Below are 6,521 nucleotides of genomic sequence, written 5' to 3'. Positions count from 1 at the left end.
GTAGCTGATCAGGACGATAGGTGACATATATTATTTCTACAAAAGATATATGTAAAATACATGTTCACGCAACACACACACAAACACACACACACACACACACACACACACACACACACACACACACACACACAGTTAAAGGTTGTGTGTTTTCTCGCGTCCCCTTTTCAACCTTTGTCTGATTAATGACACAATTAACCTGCTGACAGTGTGTGTGTGTGTGTGTGTGTGTGGTTCATTAGCATGTTAAAGGTGTGTTCATTAGCTGAGGTTATTACAGGCTGGAGGGCAGAGCTCACACACACACACACACACACACACACACACACACACACACACACACACACACACACACACTGAGACAACAGGCCACAATGAGAACCAGTTTAAATCAGATTCAGACTCAGCTGGGAGGGAAATGTTAATGTGTTCATCTCCTCTTCTCCTCCTCCTCTCATCAGGCCTTGGGGAGTCTCAGAGGAGCAGCAGCAGGAGGTCAGGGGTCACACAGAGGGTCAGAGAGGAGGAGATGAAGGAGCAGACGGTCAGTCGAGCTCAGACATGTTAACAGACACATGAAGAAGACACACAGCTGCTGCTGGAGGACCTGCACAGAGAGAAGAAGAAGAAAGGCAGAAAATACAGTTTAAATACTGCAGAGGAGGAGGAGGGGTGATGAAGAAGAGTAGGAGGAGGAGGAGAAGTGATGAAGAGAAGCAGGAGGTGGGGGACAACAGGGCAGTTAGTGTTATAGTGTTTAAAGGGTTAATCCGTCAATAATTCTCTAATTAAACCATTAGTTCAGTCAGAGTGAACACAGAGGAGATCAAAGCAAAGCATGCTGGGAGGGATCTGTGTGTGTGTGTGTGTGTGTGTGTGTGTGTGTGTGTGTGTGTGTGTGTGTGTGTGTGTGATCAGCTGTCAGCACTTCTATCAGCGTGATAATAAGAAACATGCTGCTACACGACACAGATACAGATCTGCTCCTTGGTTATATAAACAGATGGGTGAACACATGAGGGAGGTGTGTTAGTCAGACGTGGGACCCAGTCAGTGTTCTTCAAGTCACACATAAGTTTCAAGTCTTTGCACTCAAGTCCAGAGTCAAGCCCCAAGTCCTAGACTTGGAGTGAAGGTTGGAAGTTGTGTCTCTGTTATTTTCATTTACATTTTTGTGACTGCGATTTATTTTTGTTGACCACCGCATAGTTGTTGTACATGAACATAATTCTTTGGTATCATTTTTCCCGACTGGCGCTCAGTGACGTTACATTAGTTCTTCATGCTTCTCTCCTGCAACTTGATTGGATTCTGTCAGATTGGATTTGGAGACTGAATGAACAGCGTTAACGTAATCTTTGGGCTTGGAGGACGATATCAAGTATTTTCAAGTCAAAAGGCTCCACTTGAAGTGAAGTCACGAATCATTGGTGTTAAGTCCAAGTCGAGTTGCGAGTCGTTTTTGATTTTATGAAGTCGAGTTAAAAGTCATCAAATTTCAGTCAGTCATTTCAAATGAAGACTAAATTAAAAGAAGCAATCCAGCTCTCTTGTCATCAAATTTGTGACCTGAGTCTGACATGAATCCAAGTCATGTGACTCATGTATTGTATTATGTATTTGAAGTAACTGAACTAGGGTTGCACTGATTTTGAAATTCTGGGCCAACACTGATAACAGTGTTTAAAATAATTTCACCAATAGCTAATACCAATGTTTTTATATTGGTGTTTCTTTTGTTTTTTTGTTATTTATTTTTCTTTTGTTTCCAGGGAAACACAGAAATCTACACTATAAAAAAGGAACAGTTTTAAAGTCATTCAGTACTTCATTATACTTTAAATGAGCACACATTTATGAAACAACCTTTAACATAACCTTCTTTCACATCTTTAAGATAATTAGCAAAAAACCCTTCTACTATATATGATACATCATAATTCCCTCTCTAATGTATGTTTTATAGTGCTGTGAAAACATCAACACATTCCTCCTTCAAACAGCTGATTTATTCAAACTACATTTTACAGAATTACATTGAACACATCATGCAAACTTTATAATTTACCTTCGTCCAATACTCATTTTTACTGAATAGAGCTTGAACGCTTCACACTGTAAATCAATGCAACCTCTGTGAGCTGTTCGTTACAGCCACCGGCTGCTTAGAGGTAATGATAGCTAGCTGCTAACTGCTAACAGCTAACTTAACCAGCTCTCCTCCTGCTGATTTCATGTCCTTTCTCTCCACATACTCTGAGTAGTGTAGCAGTACTTGAGTGGGCACCAGAGCTTTTGTTGTTTTGACATGATAACGTCACAGCATGTTTCGGGGTTCACGTGACGTCGGATAACTCGCCCATCTCCCCCAGAGAGCAGGTAACTTTCTGGAACCCAGAAAAAAAGGCCTTTTTATCATTTAGTAGGCTTTGCTGTGTAGTAATGTTGTTGTTGTGACCTAATGTAATATTTCAAAATAATAGTAGTAATAGTTTCAGTAAAAAATGGTAAAAGATAAACATGTTGTTGTTTTTTCTTCCCCCATTTGCACTGTCCCCCATGGATGACAGTGCCCTTAGCATCCCCTACACTGCCTATGCCACAGCACATGGTAAACAAACAGCGGGTCCCCAGGTGAAAGTCCAGAGTTTGTTTAACCGGTCCACCTCCCCTCCTGCTCACCCTATGGGGACTTTCTTGCCGTTTATACTATGCAGTTGTCTGGTTCGTTTCATAAAGCCCCGAAAGGTGCCTCTTTGCGTTGGTATCTGACGCCTAGATCACTGACAAAGCAGCAGTATTTGATGACAGCAGGCTGGTGTTACACATCTGGGAATCTCTGGTACATGATCCTGGTGAGTTCTTAAGTACGTGACCCAAACTTCACAGTAACATCATGTATTTTTAAAATGGCTTCACATTTTTACAACACATGATTTCACTGTGGAGGTTTGGTGAAGTGATGACAGGCTCCTGGATCATAACTGTGTCCCCTTTACGGAAAATTCACACTTTGGTGATGCGATCACAACGGGGCCGGCTCCATGACAACTGAGCCATGTCCATTCCCAAGGGAAGGTCATGAGATGTAGCTGAAAGCTCAGAGGGGGAAAAAAAAGGACAGTAAGGGGATGTTGAGATATTTTTATTTTTGGTCCAGAGAGGATGAGCCTGCTGGGCACGCTCAGCCCACACAAACAAACACACCAGTGGTCATTAAGGTCCCTGGGGACTTCTATTTTCCAGTTTACAGGATGAACAGAGCGTTAATGGGTGTGTGTGTGTGTGTGTGTGTATGTGTGTGTGTGTGTGTTGACAACAGACACCATCTGCTTAATGGTCTATTCATTTATTCTCACACACACAAACACTGTCTCCCTGCTTCATGAATATTAATGAGTTGCAGATTTGGTGGGTGGAGTCAAACTCTCAGGAGGTTTCACTCTGAATCCTCTGAACAGGTGGAAACAGTCCGACCCCACCTGTGAGTCCTCCACTCCTCAGTGTCCCACAATGCACTCTTTACCATCAGCTGGTCAATGAGAGCTCAGCTAACTCGTCTCCTTTATGTCTGATTTTTCTCACATTCATTATTTATCCTCTTTGTCGATTTGTTTCCTGATTACTCTCATTTATAACAATCATAAATAAAATTTGTGGGGAAAACGATGCAGATATTGATTAACAGAGCGTTATATGACGAAGTTTACGGGACATTTAACCAGGTGAACTCTTGTCACAACATCAGACTTGAGTTGACACATAATCAGCTTTAATGAATCCCTCGTTAGCCTCATGTATGAAAACATGGAGATTAACCAGCAGGAAGTAAAATAAAGATAAAGAGTCTTAAAGCTGTTTGATCCTCTCAGTCTGCAGGTCTCATCTGGTTAATGGACGACAAAGACGATTCAACTTCAAATTACAGTTGGTATAACATAAAGTGTCATGTCTTCTTTTTCCTCTTCTTCTTCTTCTTCCTTTTCTCCTTCTTCTTCTTCTTCTTCTTCTTCCTTTTCTCCTTCTTTTTCCTCCTCTTCTTCTTCTGCAGTAATGCCAGATGCTGTTGTCATCATGAAATATTCACAGTCTGACCTTTTGTTGTGCAGCTGTGATTAAACTCTTGATATTTGAGTCATTTATCTTCAGAGAGGACATGTGGGAGGAAACGGACAGGATTTGTGTTTGTGTACAGCTTTCTGAATGAAAGAAGGAAACGTTAATGTGTTTTAATTCCTCCTCTTTGTCTCTTCTGTTTGAGGTCTGGTTGTACTCAGGAACCTTTTTGCCTGTTGGATGACGGAGGTGAACCTGGAGGGTGGAGCTGTGTTTCAGTTCTGCTCAGCTTTGATAAGACGTCACTGAAACTCGATGGAGACAAACGAGCTGCTGAGTCTGAACGATTTACCGACAGCAGAGAGGATGAAGACACACTGCAGCTGATCCATCTCTGTCCTCTTCAGCATCACACTGACCGAGACATCACTTCCTGTTTCTCCCTCACAGTCCTCTGATATCTGACACTGTGGCTGCAGTTTATTCAGCAGGGCGTCTCCACAAGTATCAACCAAGGACAATAAGTCAAATCCATGCTCGATAAACTTGAATGTTTCCAGTTCCTGATGAAAATGAATTATTCTCCACTATGTAAGTCATTCAGTTCATGCAAGCCTGACACACACACACACACACACACACACACACACACACACACACACACACACACACTCCTCTTCAGAGCGTCCAGCAGTGATTATGGCCTAAATATCGGTATGACTGCAGAGAAAACTTTATTTTGTGCTACATGTACATTATGAGCCAATGAATATAAAAACGACTCATCAAAATCAGTTGAGAAAAATAACTATTAGTGCTTTTTATCCACACAAAAAAACAACACACAGTTTCCCTGATAATTTGCCTTTGTTTACAGGCCAATCTTGTCCTCTAAAATATGGCAGCGGCGTTGACGTACAATATGAGTGGCGAATGAAGCATTTATGTTTTTCTATCTGTGGTTAAAACTATTTGATCTGTTCATTAACTCTGAAACATAGCACCTCACTTAAACCACAGACACACATTATAACACATTTAAACACACTGCTCACCACTAAGTATCAAGATACTATAATAAATCGCTTTCAAGCTAGCTACATATCTAGCTACCAATCTATCAACATAAACAGTACGAAGATAGCTACATCACTAGCTATCAAACTAGCTACATCAGTAACTATGAAGATAGCTATATTACCAGCTATCAAACTAGTTACGTCACAAACTATCAACTAGCTACGTCACTAGCTATCGAGATAGCTACATCTCTAGCTACCAATCTAACTACATAGATACTAGGAAGATAGCTACTATCTATGTAGTTAGATTGGTAGCTACATAGATACTAGGAAGATAGCTACATCACTAGTTATTGAAGTAGCTACGTTACTAGCTACCAAGATAGCTACATTACCACCCTTTGAGATAGCTACATCACTAGCTATCAAACTAGCTACATCAGTAGCTATGGAGATAGCTATATCACTAACTTTATCAAAGTGGGAACTGCCCATTGTTCCGACCATATTAAACCCATCGTTCCAAAGTCCGTTCCGAAATCATCATGATGCCCTGTGGTTAAGGTCTGGTTAGGTTTAGGCACAAAAACCACTTGGTTAGGGTCAGGAAAAGATCATGGTGTGGGTTAAAATGAAAAAGAAAGTGACAAACACATAAACTGTGAGCCTGCTTCACCTCAAGCCTTTCCCAGCTGACCCAGAGCCGGTCGCGGCGCACCATCAAGGTAGAAATACGCCCGCCTGGAGCCGTTCAGCACCGCGGACCGTCGGACTAATGGGATGTTGGACCAATGGGCTGTCGGACCAGTGACATGGACCCCTACATCAGTGGCTTCAAGATAGCTACAATACCAGCTATTAAACTGACTACATCCTTAGTTACCAAGATAGTCACATCATTAGCTATCAAACTGGTTGCATCACAAGCTAACAAATTGGTTATGTCACTAGCTATCAAGATACAATATTAGCTAACAGACTAGCTACATCAGTGACTTCAAGATAGCTACAATACCAGCTATTAAACGGGGTCATCCCTATGTTTCCCGGGTTCTATGTTCCCCACTTACCACCCAAACAGGTTCTATGTTTCCTGGGTTCTATAAAATCCAGCCGTTAAATGCAGCGTTTCAGTAGCCTCGCGTCACCAAGCCTGGTTTCCATTCACTCTGAATTTTGTCTGGATTGTGGTTCCGGTCCAGAGAGCGGATCAGGAATTCACCAAATTCACCAAAATAAAACTTTAAATTCTGGTGCACCATCGATTTACAATAAAAGAAAAAGGTTAACTTAATGGCTTGGGCTTTACATGTAAATTATATTCTTTAAATTAAAAAGTTTCACCGCATTTTTATTAGCTTGGTGCTTTTATTTTTACGGAAGGGCGCATCCATCGAATTCCAGATCCTGTCTCTCTCACCCTGGTTCAGGTTCCTTACCAAA

This window comes from Epinephelus moara, chromosome 14 (assembly GCF_006386435.1).
Source record: "Epinephelus moara isolate mb chromosome 14, YSFRI_EMoa_1.0, whole genome shotgun sequence".
Classification (NCBI taxonomy): Eukaryota; Metazoa; Chordata; class Actinopteri; order Perciformes; family Serranidae; genus Epinephelus; species Epinephelus moara.
The sequence above is the reverse complement of the archived record's forward strand: the minus strand, read 5'-3'. Positions refer to the sequence as shown.